Raw genomic sequence first — 17,070 nt, forward strand, 5'->3', positions numbered from 1 at the left:
CATCTTCAAAAAACATGAGCTATTTCATTGTACATTAACTTATAATGCCACACCTGTGCAGTTAATGTGTATTCCTAGAGAGACCACGAGGCACATCTGACACATTGGGCACCTGCTTGGGTGCGTTACAGAAGATTCCCTTTCATGTGCTCTAATTACATTTTGCAATGAACTATGCTGCAACAGGATCGGATTATTTAAGGAGTGCTAAAGAGTTGCACAATCTGCTAGATTTCATTCCACTTTATTTGCTGCATATACCCTTAATTAATTTGTAAGTAACTCAGTTTGTAAAGTGTAAATACATATTTCCATAATGCAAAAGAGTTTCAGAATACTTCAAAATACATTTTTCATACTCATTACTATATAGGTAATTCTCTTCCAGTGACAGTACATCATGTACATCTGGTGCCACTTTTCACAAATGCTTTTTTCAGAATTTCAGCCTGTAATTGCCAGTTTCTGGATATTTTTCTATCATTCACATCTAGACAACTTGTCACTGGAGTCTGCACCTATTGCTGGATGACCTGCCACTACACTGCACTGATCTGCCTGCCTACCGCTAGCCCTCTGACACTGCCCTCTTAGTCACAAGTGCTTGACGTTTTTTTGTGTTTGTATTTATTCCATGTTCTGAATTAATTATTAAAGGAATACCATCCATCATCCAACCCACTATATCTTAACTACAGGGTCACGGGGGTCTGCTGGAGCCTATCCCAGCCAACACAGGGTGCAAGGCAGGTAACAAACCACGGGCAGGGTGCCAGCCCACCGCAGGGCACGCGCACACACACACACACACACCAAACACACACTAGGGACAATTTAGAATCGCCAATGCACCTAACCTGCATGTCTTTGGACTGTGGGAGGAAACCGGAGCACCCGGAGGACAACCCATGCAGACACGGGGAGAACATGCAAACTCCATGCAGGGAGGACCCAGGAAGCAAACCCAGGTCTCCTGACTGCGAGGCAGCAGCACTACCACTGTGCCGCTCTATTAAAGGAATACTCCACCCAAAAATATTTTCTTACATGTTACTTACCCCATGTGTTTTTTTAGTGTCATGTTTTCATGGAGAGCAGAGATGAATATGTTTATGATATAATAGAAACCAATATTAACCAATGGACAAATAACATTTGTTTTATTTATCTATCCATTTATGTATCTACTAACCAAAACCAAACAATTTAAAAAATGTTCATGGAAAAACAAAAATCTCTTTTTACTCACTTTAATCTACAGTTATCCAGTTGTTTGTTCACAAAATGCAAAACAAATGTATTATTTAGTAAAATACTGTTGAATAGAAATACAATTCTCCTGGGATCAACATTTGAACTGGAGATTCGGTTGTCCTCCTTCATCAAGAGTCCTGGCTTCAATTCAAAATAATCAATCGCACGTGAACCATGTTTCCTCTTAAGGTGGAACATTAGTTGCATTACTCCGGAACTCTCACAATACAGCATGTGATGAAAATTTGTTTCCAAAGAAATGTTAATTGCAACAAGTTACTCACTTTTAGGCAAAGACTTTGGCCTGTTTAATACTCTGTACATTTAATGAACATTCATGTGTTACATTTGAATTTTCTGCATATCAGACCCAGCTTTCATGTGAGAACTGTGATAACAGTGCTACTTTTTCAAGCAAAGGAAAGAAGAAGACAAAAAAGAAGGCAGGGCCATAAATCAAGAAACTGATTCATTTCCTCCTGTGCTGTCTGACTCACTTGACCATCTAGAAAGTGCCTCTAACCTATAAAGATAGCAATCTCAAGGCTCAGGAGGTAGTTGGGGCTGACTTTGAGACAGAGAGAGAGAGAAGCAAAGTGAAAATGATCTGCACTGGCTAAATTTAGTAAAGCTTTGGGACTGCCAGCACTGTGCTTTTGTGCCTTGAAATTTTCAGAACCCAAAACAAAAAAAAAACAAATGAAGACCCCTTATTCAAATTCAAATCTTTTTGCTTGTTCTTGCCAGGTTATTCAGCATAAATATATGAGGTCTTTTATGAAATTAATGAGACTGACTGAAAACATCACAGAAGATAATTTGCAAGCATATCTCTACAGACAAATGGCTATAGTCAAGCCATATGTAAAGCCAAAGCGTAAGGCACATTTCACATGATTTCAAATGCTACATTTGAAGTGAGAAATGGAATTTTACAATATATAGGAGTTTGTGCAGTAAGAAGTAATGTACTTTAATTATAGCATATCTGAACTGATTTTTTTAAGAATATAAAGCTATTGAGGAAGGCAAGTGCAATTAAAATTGTCAACTGAAAGCAAAATTAATTATAAAGAAGATTATATTCGTGCTGGCCAGCCTTAATGCATTTCTATTTCACCGTGGATAGCTGTCAGAAATCACACATAGACTGATTTGTCTTGGTCAGCCATCTGAATGAAAACTTTTATTTAGCTTTCATTTATTAATTAAAACACTAAACTGGAGAAAGTTTAAACTTCCAGTTAACTTTTTTTTCATACGTTGTTGATTAAAAAAAAACATTATTTTCATATAATTTGAGAAAATTATTCCTTTTGTGATTTTATTAGCTATAATATTCTGGACTGTAAATATGTATAATTTTCATTGCAGATAATAGATACTAATTCATGTGGAAATAAATTATTTGATTTGTCACTTGCACTGACCTTGTGATAGTGGAAGGGTTTGTGAAGTGCTGCTGGGATAAGCGCTGGGTTTCCCAAAACCCTGAATCATATTGTAGGTTTGAGAAGATTTTGTTATACTGTATTTTACTGTATTGGTGAGCATTTTCAGATTACATTATTCTCTCATTCATGATCACTACAATGCATTCGACAACAGTTCCACCATTTTATATATATATGTGTGTGTGTGTGTATATATATATATATAAACATATATATATATATATATACACACACACATACAGGTAGCTCCACCACGTCAGCTCAATATGCCATGACTCATTCATCTCGATCTCAGTTTATTACCTGCAGTAGTTTTGACTACGGTCAGTTACATTTATCTTACAATTACAGGAAAAAGGGCAATTGATCTCGACGCAAAATTGAAGGTGATCTAGCAGTATGAGGGAGGAAAGAAAGCGAATACGATCGCATGTGACTTTAACTTATCCAATAGTAACTGGTCCTTGTCACACGCACTGTACTGCTGTGCTCTGGATTTGAATCTACTTATCCTCCGAAGCTGGTGCATTGTGTCTCACGATGTGACGCTTGTACAGACTGACACGATGGGGAGATACAACCACATAATAATATTTATTATTAACCGGCTAAAATGTTAAAACAGAAAACAGATATGAGTTCTCAAACTCTGCCAGTACAGTTCCTCCTCTCACAGTTAACACAATGAAAACTGGGAGAGACTCACACTGATGACGTAACATAACACAGGCAATTAAAGGATTTGCGAAGCTGTGAAAGGTTCGGCACCCATGAAAGCCAAAAGTAATAACAAAACAAAGTAATAAAATAAAAATGCTGACTTCCGGGTTGTCCCAAACCTCAAGACATCGGCGCCGGTCTCACCCAAAAATAAGGGGGTGCAGACAGTAAAGGGTCTCTCTCTTACTCATAGGGAGACCCAAACTGTAAGCAAGCCCCAGAAAGAAAAGGAGAACCCTCAAGAAAAGCAGGGAACTCCTAACAAAGAGTGTGTCTGGAGGGGATGCTATCCACATGTGCGGACACAGTCCACCCTCAGCTGGCCAAAGAGCAACGCGGGAATTACCAGTTTGCTTCCAGTCTGCGAGGGCATTACAATGTGGGAGGCGGCTCTGTTACAAATACAATCAGCCGGGCCATTTATGGCGAGACTGTCCAGGGAGAACCGGGGAGGTCATTATAAGAAAACAAAAGTGCCATGTCTCCCCGTCGTTCTCCTGTTCCTGTTTTTCAGAAAGAAGCCATGGTCCAGTCAGAGCAGACAGTCCCTCCCAGGACAGGACTACCCTAGTGGGGCTGGCTGCCTCGCATCACGATGCTCAGCTGGAGGGGGAGTACTGTGATGGACGGCAGGCGTTTCAGCCTGGCCGGGATGTCCCTCAACAGAGAAAAGGAAGAAAAGCAGCCTTTTCAGGGCACTACATCCTCCGGGACGCTAGATGGCAGCTTCACTGGACGGAAATGGTTCCACGGATTCCCTCAGGGCAACATGGGACATGGAGTCCATTTGTTCAGCCCTTTTGGATGCCGTGGGTGCTGCTAGGGGAGCTCACCAAGAACCTGGGGACTATTCCTGTTACACTAACCTGGAAGTACTTCAGAGTCACGAGGACGGAAGCCCACAGGATGTGGCGTTTGACCCGGAGAAGAAATACTTCCAGGTCATGGACTATAAAAGGACTCTGGGAATACCAGCAGACCGAGCCAGAGTTGGGAGGGTGTGTGACAGAGCTGCTGGGAGTGGAGGATTGATTTGTGTTATTGGTTCTTGTATTATGGCTTTATTATTTGAGAATTGTGGAGTGTGTGGTGCTTTATACATTTTATTGAAGAATATTATTAAAGAATCTTCTTGGTGCTTTTAACGTGTGTCCTAGACGTCTGTCTGGTGGGTTCAACGGGGCAACAGCGACCCCTAGCTTCCACTATATATATATATATATAATTTATTATATATATATATATAAAATGTGGAGACTGGCCCGGACACAGACAGGCGGACACCAATGGTTAACCCAACACACGTTTATTCACAAACTCCATATTTACAAAGTGCCACACAACCCCAAATCTCCCGCAAAGTCCAGGCCCTCAACAATGCCTCTTTCTTCTTCTGACCACCTCCACTCCTCTCCTCCAAGACTCTGTCCAACTACACTCCCGACTCCAGGCAACAAATGGAGGGAGGTGGCACCTTTTAAACCCACCAGGGCATGCTCCAGGTGCCTCCCGATTAGCTTTTCCGCCGGCACTCCCCAGTGTGGCGGAAGTACCAGTTGTGCACCCAGAAGCACTCTGGGTGTCCCTGGTCTTCTTCCCCCCAGCACTTCCGGGTGTGGTGGAAGTGCTGAGGGCCAGGGCTCCATAGGTATTGGGGCGCCCCCTGGTGGTGACCACGGGCCCCTATAGGGTTGAGCTTCTAAGCTCTGTTCCCGTGGTCCCCAAAGCCACCAGGGAGGTTGCTCCCTCGTGGTCTGGAGGAGGCGTAAGCCCTCCTCCAGTCCACCTGGGCATCCTGGCTGGGTACCACCCCCAGCCACTTGCCACAGTGCCCCACCGCAAGCTGAGACCCCTAGGGGCCAGCGGCCCGTCCCGTGAGGGCAGGTCTCCCACAGCAAAAAGCTGACACACTCCACTCCAGGGCCCGGTCCTGCAAAACATAAATTAGAAACAAGGGGCGGAGACGCCCTGACGCCACCACTCGGTGTCTCTCTGCTTCATATATGGGCAATGCTCCTCCCTCTGACCGGCACCCCGGTGCTTGCCACTTCGGCCCCCCTTCCAAGACCTCCGTGCCTCCCGTGTTGGGACATCTGATGGGACCGCACGCGCCCCTGTCACCTCAGCCTTCTCTGGACATGAGCGGTCTGCCTCACGTCCTCATTTATCGGAGGAACCGGCTCTCTTCCTTCGATTCTTCCTCTTTCTCTGGGACACTGTGACGGTTTGGGTATACGTATGGGAAAGGTATAAACCCTGTCCCGTCTGCGTCCCTGTGGCGTGGCGTGAGAGCGTCACTGGCTTGGGGAGTAGGGCGCTAGGACCCGCAGCACACATCAGCTGGTGTCCTGCCTGCCCTCTCGATTTCTCCCCCTTACCACGTGATCAGCTCCCACTGCCACGTCCACTATCAGATCCCCCCCTACTTGAATCCGATCACCTTCATCATGGTTCTTTTCGGTGGGGTCTCCGTTATTCTTTACGGGGTCGGCCCACTTACCTTCCCCCCACGTCCCTCCGGCTGAAGACTCCAGCGTTGTGCCGATCCGCCCACTGTTGCAGCGTCATTATGGACACAACTGCCTTCACCTCCAGCTCCTTCAGTCCTCTACGGAGGATGCGTATCACCTGTAAAAGCGACTCTGCGGGCTGAAGGCACTTCTCCAGCTCGCGCAGAGCCACCAGCAAGCACAGAAAGTCACCCACCGGTGGACTTACCTGTCGATCAGTCACACACGCTGGCTGCTTCCTGTGGGGCCGCTCCTCCAGCCCAATCGGGTCCTTCCCCAGCTCGGGATGGACATTCCTTGGTCCTGCCTCCATCCAATCATAGGTGGGCACGCAAGACACACTATCCAATCCCTTGCCTGTCTCGGGGAGGGACTTCCGGCCCGCAGCCATCTTGCTTCCCCCTCCTCCTGGTGCGGTGACGAGCCACCGGACACCTCCGCAGCTCCTGTGACTTTTTGAGCTGCAGCGTCTCCTCCTCAGCAGATCTCCCTGCTGCCGCCGCGTCAATGAAGCTCCGCAAATCTTCATACGTCCGCCACCGACGTGGATCCGGGCAACCCCAGCCTGAAACATACAAAACACGCCCGGCCCCCTAGGGCCGGCTGCCAGTGGGCAAGGAACTCACCTCCCGCGTCCCGTCTGTCCAAGGAAACGTCCTCGGCATGGCCTCGCTAGACACAATGCTGTCCCAGGCGCCTTCAGTGGCAGCGCGCTCATAGGAGCCCGCTGCACTCTGGCTACGCCCGTCGTTGTCTCCCCACACCAGGTGGGAATGGCCGTCCTGTGGTCCGGTGGCAGTCCGTGGGGCAAGTCTGTCTCGAGGGGTTGTGTGCGTGCTGCTCCTGCGGCGTGTGTGAGGGCTCCCCTGCTGCGCCAGGCCGTCCGCAAAATTATTTAAATCGACGGGTCCCCGCCTTGTAGCAGGCGGAGGGTCCCATCTGGGATGCCATTGTGGAGACTGGCCCGGACACAGACAGGCGGACACCGATGGTTCACCCAACACACGTTTATTCACAAACTCCATATTTACAAAGTGCCACACAACCCCAAAACTCCCACAAAGTCCAGGCCCTCAACACCAGGGTCTCGTGGTCTGGAGGAGGCGTAATCCCTCCTCCGGTCCTCCTGGCTGGGTATATTGTTACAAAGATAGACAACAAAGTCATCAAGGTCTGGGGTTTTTAGGCCCTGTATACTGCAAATCAGGTCAAAATAATTCATACAAATCATTAGACATAGAAGGGCGGGTAGACGGACAATTTATGGAGGTGGACCGGAAATCAAAACAGTGGGAGGCTGGGAAAACGTGGTGATGGATGTGTAACTGATGTCACCAAAAGGGGACCAGAGGAAAGAAAGGGACCCGGAAGTGTTGTGTTTCTTGGAGTTGTCCGTGTGAGATTACTGTGAGTCTACAGCAGTACTTCTCAGACTATTTTCTTCCAAGGCCCCCTAAGCCAAAACAAAGATCTTCATGGGCCAGTTCCCCTTCAAGTACATTAAAGGAAAACAGAATTATAATAAAAAAATTTTGCGAGTGGCAATCAGCCTTAAGTACTCTGACCTAAAATAGATGTCTTTTGTGTCTTATTGCCTGGTGCTAACATCAAGAAAGATGTTAAAGGTGCTGGAGAATCTGAAGCTGTTCTTGTTAAAAGCATTTCTTCTTTACCATTTCCTTTTTTTCCCCACTTTCTTTGTATCTTAATTTCATATACTCACCTTGTGGTGTTTTAAATTTATGACTGTTATTAAAGGGAAATTAGCACATATTTCTACATAATTACAAAAATGTACCTTAATAAGACAGCAACTCTGATATATTTTGTTAACATTCTGTGGGTTAAGTTTAAAAGCATTTAAAAGACATATGTACAGTTAACATAATAAGAATGAGAAACCTGTCAGTAAATACTCCAACTGTGTTTGGCATCAGAACAGTCTTTTTGAGGCAGGGCAGTGAACTTACTTAAACATTCTGCTTGTTTTGTCAGCACACAACCAATCAAGAACTGCCCACCTCATTTTTTTCTGCTAATCTTCATTCAAGACATCCGTAGTTTTTGTTTCTCTCAGGTCTATGCTGCTTCCAACCAACAGCCTTGCGAAAAATTTCTCTTTCTGTCTCATTTGTGTAGATTATGAAACACAAATAACTTCTAGCTTCCCCAAGCCAGTTGTGTATGTTCAAGGATTACCTCGTTTTCTGCCATTAGCTGTCTTGTTCCTGCATACTTGCATAGCTAAACATGCCAGTTAAGCATCAGCCTCATTTATATTTTCTGCCTGCCTGCTTTTCATCTTGGTGGCAGAAGTTTGTCTGTGCAGCCTGCAACCCCATCAATTATGTTCAGGTTTTATTAAGGCTTGGCTATCTTGGTTCCCTCAGAGAAGATTACAGATAAAGAGCAAAGACAAAGAGAGCTGAAGAAAGTGAAATGAAAAGTTTTGAAAAAAAAAGATGCTCAAAATAAACACACGGAAAAGTGGATTATTGTGGAAACCTGTCTAGAAATAATATTTTATTGGATCAACAAGCAAAGTTTTCCAGGGCATAATGAACTTTGTTGAAAAGATCCATGGTGCATTTTTTTTGCCTTATATAGAGTGATCTGTATCAACTGTGATTCATGGTTTTAGTTTACCACTCTGTGTGAGAACTTTAACTAAAACATTGGTTCTCTGTTAGTTTTGCCAAGAGAACAAGAGATAATTTTCAAAGAAACTAAAATGCATTGGTTTATTGAAAAATGAGATCTTTATATTTAAAGCACATCCCAATATTTTTGTTTGTGTTTGTTTTAGTTTTCCTCAATGTTTGTCTCTCCGTTTCTTAGCAGGCATACCAGGCTTCATTTTTTTGCTTTGACATTCTTTTTTGACCATTTTGTCTGACCCCTAGGTGGACATCTTGATGTGTTTGCTTCACTGTTGTTTGACCTCAACCTGAAACTAACTAACATTTTTTGCTAATGGACACTTCAAGAGGGGTCATTTCTGTGTGACTGCTCTACTTACAGTTGTAGACACGTTACAGCTAGCTAGAGCTACCAACAAGTCATCTGTCCTCATCCTACTAGATTTGGTTTCTGCCTTGCCTTTGACACAGTTAACCACCATATCCTTCTTGATACTCTTTCTAACCATGGTATTACTGGGACTTCCCTCAGGTGGTGTGAATCCCTTCTCTTGGTCAGATCCTACTGTATTGTCCTTGCAAAGTAAGATGTTAAGGGTGCCCCAAGGATTGGTGCTGGGCCCTCTCCTCTTCTCTTTATTCTCCTCCTGACGCCCTGTCTTCTGGTTATCAGTGCTAGACCAATGATTATCAGCTCTACCTTTTGTTCCCTCCAGAGGATTACATAGTATCAACTAAAATCTTTGCATGTCTCAGTGATAAAGAAACATTACCTCTGGGTCAACCTGGCAAAGACAGACTTTCTTGTTATTACAGCTTGCATGACTATTCAGCTTGCTCTGCTCATAATCGCTAACACTCACCAAGTCTGTTTACAACCTTGGTGTGGTGATCAATGACCAACTGTTCTTCACTGACCGTGTTGCAAAGGTCTTGCATATTTATTCTATAAACCACTTAAAGATTAGACCATATCTGACAAGTGTATTCAGCACAGCACCTGGTCTAGGCTTTGTTCTTGTCACATCTGACTACTGCAACTTTGCTGGCTGGAATACTGCCAAGTGTCACCAAGCCACTGCAGATGATTCAAAATGCTGCAGCATCTCTGGTTTTCAACCTGCCAAGGTGGGCACACGTCATTCCTCTCTTCAGATCACTACAAGGGCTCCCTGTAGTGGCATGTATTAAGTACAAATCATTGATGCTTGTCTACAGGATTGTAAGTGGGTCCAGCACCTATATAATGTATAAGAGAAATTTGTGAAGCCCTATGCTCTTTCTGAACCACTCAGGTCTGCTTAAAAGGGTATTTGGCACCAAGTCTCAATCCAGACTCTTTTAATGTGTTAATCCTAGGTGGTGGAGTGCGCTTCCTACCTCCATCTGAATTATTCTGACTCCCTGTGGTATAGCGGGTCCACAGCTCAGATCAAAGGCCACTTTTTAAATAAATAATTGCTGCACTCATGGGTTAGAGAGGGGACGTGGTAGTATGGCCGCAGCGGTTCCCGGGTGATTCGTGATGCAGACGGTCCTTGCTTAAGTGCACAGGTGAGAAGTCATCCGCATCCGTAATTGTTGTCGGGATCTGCTAATTGCCACACCTGATCCACGTCCCTGAGCAGAGAGAAGAAAAAAGAATGGGAGGTTAAAGGAGGAGGAAGCAGGAAGGAGAAAGCGGGTGCATGAGCAAGTGAGAGCGCAAGCAAGAACAGGCTCTGTTAAGGTGGAATGCAGCTGGTAGGAGAGCCCCAAAGGAGTGTTTGGCCAACTCTTGGAGGGGGCTGTTGAAAGCGGTCGCTCCAGCTGAGCAGTTCAGAGGAACTGGAGTGACCGGCAGAGAAAACAACTTGGTGCAGAAGGTAGCGAGAGTCGTGGAGGCTTTGGGCGTATTGAGCCCCAGCGTGAGCGCCCTGGCCGCTGGGGGAGGGAACCAAAGTCTTGGTCCAGCTAGAGCCCGACGTAGCTGGGGATCGGAGGGGTCCCGGACCAGAATTGAAGGGAGCAGCATTTGCTGGTTGGGCGACCAACCTGTTGCAGGGCCCATTAGAGGAGAGGCAGGGGAGCCGCCAGTAGAAGAATGCACCTGGCTTTAGTTTTAAAGAAAGACTGCTTCCAGCCGTTATTTTAACCTTGGTTTTAAAGGAGAACTAATGGCATGAGTTACCAGTGCTAGAGAACTTATATTCTTAAGGCAGTACCTGCCTTCATGGGACAGCCAGCTGTACAGACAAAACAACTACTCCCTCTGAGGGTCTACCTAATGAATAGAAATCAAAGATGAATAGAAAAAACAAACAGCAGACGCATGGGTCACTGGCAAGACAGAAACAATAAAAAAGTCCTAAGCAAAGGATACTAAAAGCCAATTTGTGATTCTTCATCAGTCTTCCAACTGAGATTGGCACAATGTAAAAAAGAATAAATAAGAGGTGTTAGTGCTTTCCTTGGTGTACCATGATCCTGACAGTGTTGGTGAACACTTAAAAGTTTGTGCTTCTGCCTTGATGAACAGGTTCAAAGCATTCAGTTAACTCAGTTTGCTGGCAAATCAGACATTTTAGCGTTACACAGTGTCTACGATTGTATGTCTCATGAAAAGTAACTGCTGTACGTAATGCTAATCAGAAGTCTAAGTCAGTTGATTGTTTGTATGTACAGTATATGATCCTAACTGATAGCATTCCCCAAAGATAATTGATTCTATATTACATAGGACCAGGGTAAGACTATAATATTCAGCCAACACTGGAGAACTGACAAGATAGATGGATTACCACAGTGCATTCTGCTTGCTGTTAAGGATTATAATGTAACTCTCGCAGGATTTTCCTGTTGTTTACTGAGTGCAGATGCACAGTTTTCTCTTTTAGTCAGACTCTTAGTCTTATAGTTAAAACTTTGCTCCTTCGAATATTTTCAGATATTTTAGTTCTGGTGATTATTCCATCAGTAGTATCTAAAAGCAGAATCACATCTAAACAATAACATTAATAATAATAATAGCATAATACAACATTCTCAAACCCGCTTAATCTGCCCAGAATAGTGAAGCACTAGCACTGATTCTGGTGACGTTGACAGCAACGTGGGAATCATGTTTGCCACTTTGTATTAAATGACATTATATTAGATGTGTTAGATGTGTTCAACTAATGTTGCTTGATTTTTTGTGTGCTGATCACTTTCAATGCAGTTACAGTGCTGTATTGAGCTTTATTAAAAGTGCAGTATTTAAAATACTGTAAACATCAACAGAGTAATATAAAAAATCAACACATTTTTTATGGATTTTATAGTTTCTGTTGGGCGGCACGGTGGCGCCGTGGGTAGCGCTGCTGCCTCGCAGTTGGGAGATCTGGGGACCCAGGTTTGCTTCCCGGGTCCTCCCTGCGTGGAGTTTGCATGTTCTCCCCGTGTCTGCGTGGGTTTCCTCCGGGCGCTCCGGTTTCCTCCCACAGTCCCAAAGACATGCAGGTTAGGTGGATTGGCGATTCTGAATTGGCCCTAGTGTGTGCTTGGTGTGTGGGTGTGTTTGTGTGTGTCCTGCGGTGGGTTGGCACCCTGCCCAGGATTGGTTCCTGCCTTGTGCCCTGTGTTGGCTGGGATTGGCTCCAGCAGACCCCCGTGACCCTGTGTTCGGATTCAGCGGGTTGGAAAATGGATGGATGGATGGATAGTTTCTGTTAACAACAATGAAACTGAAGAAAATAAAACACTGTATTCTTAAGTGGTATATGTGACAAAAAAGCTGATTATAACAAACACTCTGTAACAAAAAATAAGTAGAGTAGTCTTTATCATGTACAGCATGCTCTACAGTGTTAATAGGAATTTCTCTTTTCTACTGTACTCTATAAACCACAGTTCTCCATTTCTGCTGTCTTTATATTGAATTACCTACTAGCTGCATTTCCCGGAATTGCCCGTGTTTTGTTTCAAAATATTGGTTTACACTCATCTGAGCAGGCAGCGCACAGTTACCGATGAATGAAGCAGTTTGACCGAAGAGGTATGTCTATAAAATATAGACTTGAAGTGAATTGCTGCTTGAAATGGAAGGTTTAATTTTACAGGATAAGAGGAATCTGCAAGGTAAATACTGATTCCCCTTTATTGCATCCTTTTCTGATGGCATCCACTAATTCTGCCTCCAAGCTGCCATGGTTGGACTGTCATTTAACTTAAACCAGTCTTCTTTAAGGTTGACCTCTGTCATTGTAACGAAAGGACCTAATACTCGATCTAAAGAAAATATGTAACACCAGCAAAAGAAACATGCAAACATATACAGATACCAAAATTATTGTATTCAGACTAAATACACTTTGTGATTTCTATAACATTTGACGTATATATGAGGCTACTACTACTGGTTAACACAGTACAGTTTCAAATATGACAGATAAGTGGTGCTGTGCAGGTTAACATGGAATCTTAATGGTGAAAGATTATATCTGCGACTCCCAGTTGCAGTAAGAAATAATTAAATAATTCCAGACAATATGGCCGTACCCTCAGCAGTTTGGGACCATACCAAAAATAGTGTGCAATAAAAAGTATTATAATAGGCAAAGGTAGAGCCCAGGTTCCCAGTTTGAAAGGCAAGCATGTTAACCATTATTCTACTGTTGAAACCTATATTGTGCCATTTCTTGATTGATAGATCACGCTGTAATATTTAATGCCAATTGTTCCAACCCCATGCTGCCCTTACAGGAGAACGTTACATGTTAAAACCCGACTTAAAGTGAGAACTACCTAAGTGCCACATTTCAAGTCTGTGGTGTGAAAACAAAGCTAAGCATGAAAAAAATAAATTATGCTGTATAGATATACTGTAGAGATCTTGACAGACATTCTAAATTAGCAATTATTGCACCTGCACTTAGAACGAATAACATAAAGTTAACTGCAATGTAACTGATATGTTTACATTACAGTTTCTTATGTCACTAAATTACAACACTGTGTTGCTGGTTTGTAGCACCAAAGTGGATAGTACAATTTTTTAAATAATTGTAAGCAACACAAGAAATCAGGATGTTCATTTCCCTTCTAATCCCATCCCCTCTGTTAATGCCCATTATTGAAATACCTTAAAATGTTCCATAATTTAAAATGAGGAAAGAAAATCAATCCCTTGAGATGTCTTTTAAAATTGTACTTTCTATCCAGTAATGGTGAAATTGCTTCTTTTTTAATTTCCTGTATATCCTGGGGATTTTCACAAAGTCTTTTTTGTGTTCTTTAGATTGAAAAAAGCTAATCATAAAATCTGACATCTTTATATTAAAAAGTTAAAACAGGTATTACATGTGGTACATTATCTGAAAAACTAGGTTTATAAAATAATGTAACATAAAATATATATCCATATGGCTGTATTCACAAATTAATTGAATTTCCGAAGTTTTATGCCTGGATGTCTGGAAGTCTTCCATTTTACTTTCTAAACTGTCTTTTTTTCATGGCTGATCCTGGATATCTGAAGTATACCTCTGTAGGTGCTCACCCCAAATCTCATTACTAAGACATGAATCATCTCCTATCTAACAAGAGTAAAAGTGATCATTTATTATTATGCTGTGAATAATGCACTATATTGTAGATTAAATATGTATATATTTCAGTATGTTCTTAGAATTGCATTATGATATGGGACACAGATAGGTGACATTTTTTAAATATGCTCATTACCTTTGAAAGCAAAAAGAATATTAATACTTAATTTGTAGTATGCCCAGCGGAGTCTTTAAAAATAAAAATGTCTTGGTTATTGAGTGCACAGCAAAGCATAAAGACAGGGATTTAAGCAACATTTGATTTCCAATGCTAACCAACCAGGTTCCGTTCCATTACCTTATGGTTTCTTTCATAGCCCTAAGGCACAAATATTCACAACACAGTAAGAAAACAGCAAGTCAGATAAAGCTTCTGCTTTTGGTCTCTGCAATGTTGTCTTTTTGCAGTCCAGGTGAAGGGTTACAGTTAAGTCCAGCTCTATAAAAATGATTTCTTAATCTATATAAGGATACTCTAGAAAAGAGAGAAAGGTGTTTTAGAAGGATTTTCATGTAAAGAATATAATGCCTCCCAGCTAAAGAGGTGAAGAGGCAACAACCTATTACCATCTTGTTTGCTTCTTTTCATCAGATTGCAGAAATTAAATCTGAACAGATATTGAAAATACATTGCAACTTAATCTCCTAGACATCTGAACTATTCCAAGAGAATCAACAAACAGTGATCTAATTCAGTATAATGTGCAATAGAGCTACCTTGGAAATATCCAATCTTTTTCAACTTAATTAACTGGCAATGATGAATTTTGATCTGTCATCAAAAAATAGAGAGACACCTACCCTTATCATCCCCTTTATCTCTTCCTTTTGCTGAAGATGGATAGCCAGATGTTTGATATCAATAACAAAAGCACTTGTGACAGTCCATAGCTCTGTCAGGATCCACAATCTTATGTAAATACTTCAAATGTATATTGCATACACAAACAGATGCTTATGATCCAGAGCAGTGGTTCCAAAACTCGGTCCTGGGGATCCATTGTGGCTGTAGGTTTTTGCTCCAACCAACTTCTGTTTTTCATTGGACTCTTAGTCTAAGTAAGTGAATCATTATTTCCCAGTTTCTGTGTTTTGGAGTCGATGTAGAAATTACAAGTTTGGTAGATTTTTATTAAAATGTAATAAACAGTTATATTGGGAATATGTAGTTTTTTTAAGTCATTAACATTACTATCAACCTAATTTTCATTCAACTTTTCCAGGTGTTCTGGTTATTTAATTGATTATTTGCTAACCAGTAATGGCGCACTGCACGATAACGTGCAGTAAATACACTTGACTTGAGCATTCATAGTTTTCATCCTCTTTCTCTGTACGTTTAGCATTCGTTTGCTCAAAGGTTGATGCGCTTCCTGCATCCTGAGCAGCTCTTCTTTTCTCCACTCTAGCGGCCCACATCTTCTCTTCTTTTGTCTGCATTCTTTTTGTGTTAAAACTGATTAAGTCAGTGTTTGTGTTGCAATTACTTAGTACGTTTTCCTTAATTTTTCACTTAAGCTGGCACTTATGTCTTCAATCTGCCTCAAGAATGATTTAAGATATGAAGAGGTAGGGGAAGTGACAGTGAAGGTGGTTGGGATGAGAACAGCGCCTGTATGCATGGGCCACACGACCGCCCTGCTGGCTGCTGCCGAGAGTCAAATCTACAATAAAATAAAATGAAAATAAAAAGAGGAATAACCTTGAAGGTCAATCATCACCCCAAAAGCGGATAGTAGAGGCCACTTAGCATATGTTTACCAAATTTCAGGTCCATAGGTCAACTGGTTTGCGAGCTACAGGTGATTAAAAATCCTGGACAGACAAACGAACAGCCACGGTAGTGTATTATATATAAAAATTAGCGGATCTGGCACTGACATCATTGCAGCTTTCATCATCCTGGGTGTCTGCTGTGCTGGTCGTTAATTGTCACTATTAGGGTTGAATGAAGAGAGCAAACTACACAGGAAAAGGGGAAAATAATAGGAAAACAACTAAAAAGAGAAGCATTTATAGCTTTAGAAAAAAACAGAAATATTTCTAAATGTCTTATAAATGTAAAAACCATACTGTTGTTTTTCTAAATGCAGAATAAGAGAAGAATAAAAAAGACCAGCTATTTAAATGAGATCAGTTGTTATCGATTATTATCACCGATTAGATAGATACTTTATTAATCCCAAGGGGAAATTCACATTTAATATATTAAATATGCATGTACAAATTCATATTTAATTTCATAATTCCAGATCAAACGTGAGCACAAGGAAAACATGGGAACAGGTTAACGTGAAGTACAAGAATATACTTCAAACTGGTAAATATTGGTATATAACTATTTAAAGTATTGTTGACATAAAGAATCATATATAATATAAAAAACATTAATTCTAAAGCTAATAAGAAGGCAGACATGCAAAAAACAGGTGGAGGTCCACGCAGTCCAGACCTAACCCCTGCAGAAGAGTTGCCTCTCCAGCCTAATGCCCATCGCCCTGTTTCTGAGGGCATTCCAGGAGGAAGCTCCTCCTCAGAACCAGTGGCAGGATGCAGTGGTCACTTCATTTCAGGTAAAGGATGGTCACTGCATATATTTGTCATCGATGTGTGCCATAGGTATGTTCCATATAGCCCTCTTTTTTGTTGGGTCAGTTGCAGGGAATGTCATATCCCTAGAACCTGTGTCTGACCAACGAGATATTGACAAAGGTCAAATATTTGATAAAGACACTGTGTCTGATTATTCGGATCTGCGTACAATCCAGTGCCCCAATCACATTTGGAAATCCTGGGTGATGAGAATGTTAGGCTGATTGTGATATTCTTCATGGAACTGTGGGTGTTTTTGCCTGTGTGTTGCCTACCTGCAATGGCATGAAACGCCTCTTTTATTGTCTGCACACTCAGTTGTCCAGGAAACACT

The sequence above is a fragment of the Erpetoichthys calabaricus genome, chromosome 3 (assembly GCF_900747795.2).
Source record: "Erpetoichthys calabaricus chromosome 3, fErpCal1.3, whole genome shotgun sequence".
NCBI lineage: Eukaryota > Metazoa > Chordata > Cladistia > Polypteriformes > Polypteridae > Erpetoichthys > Erpetoichthys calabaricus.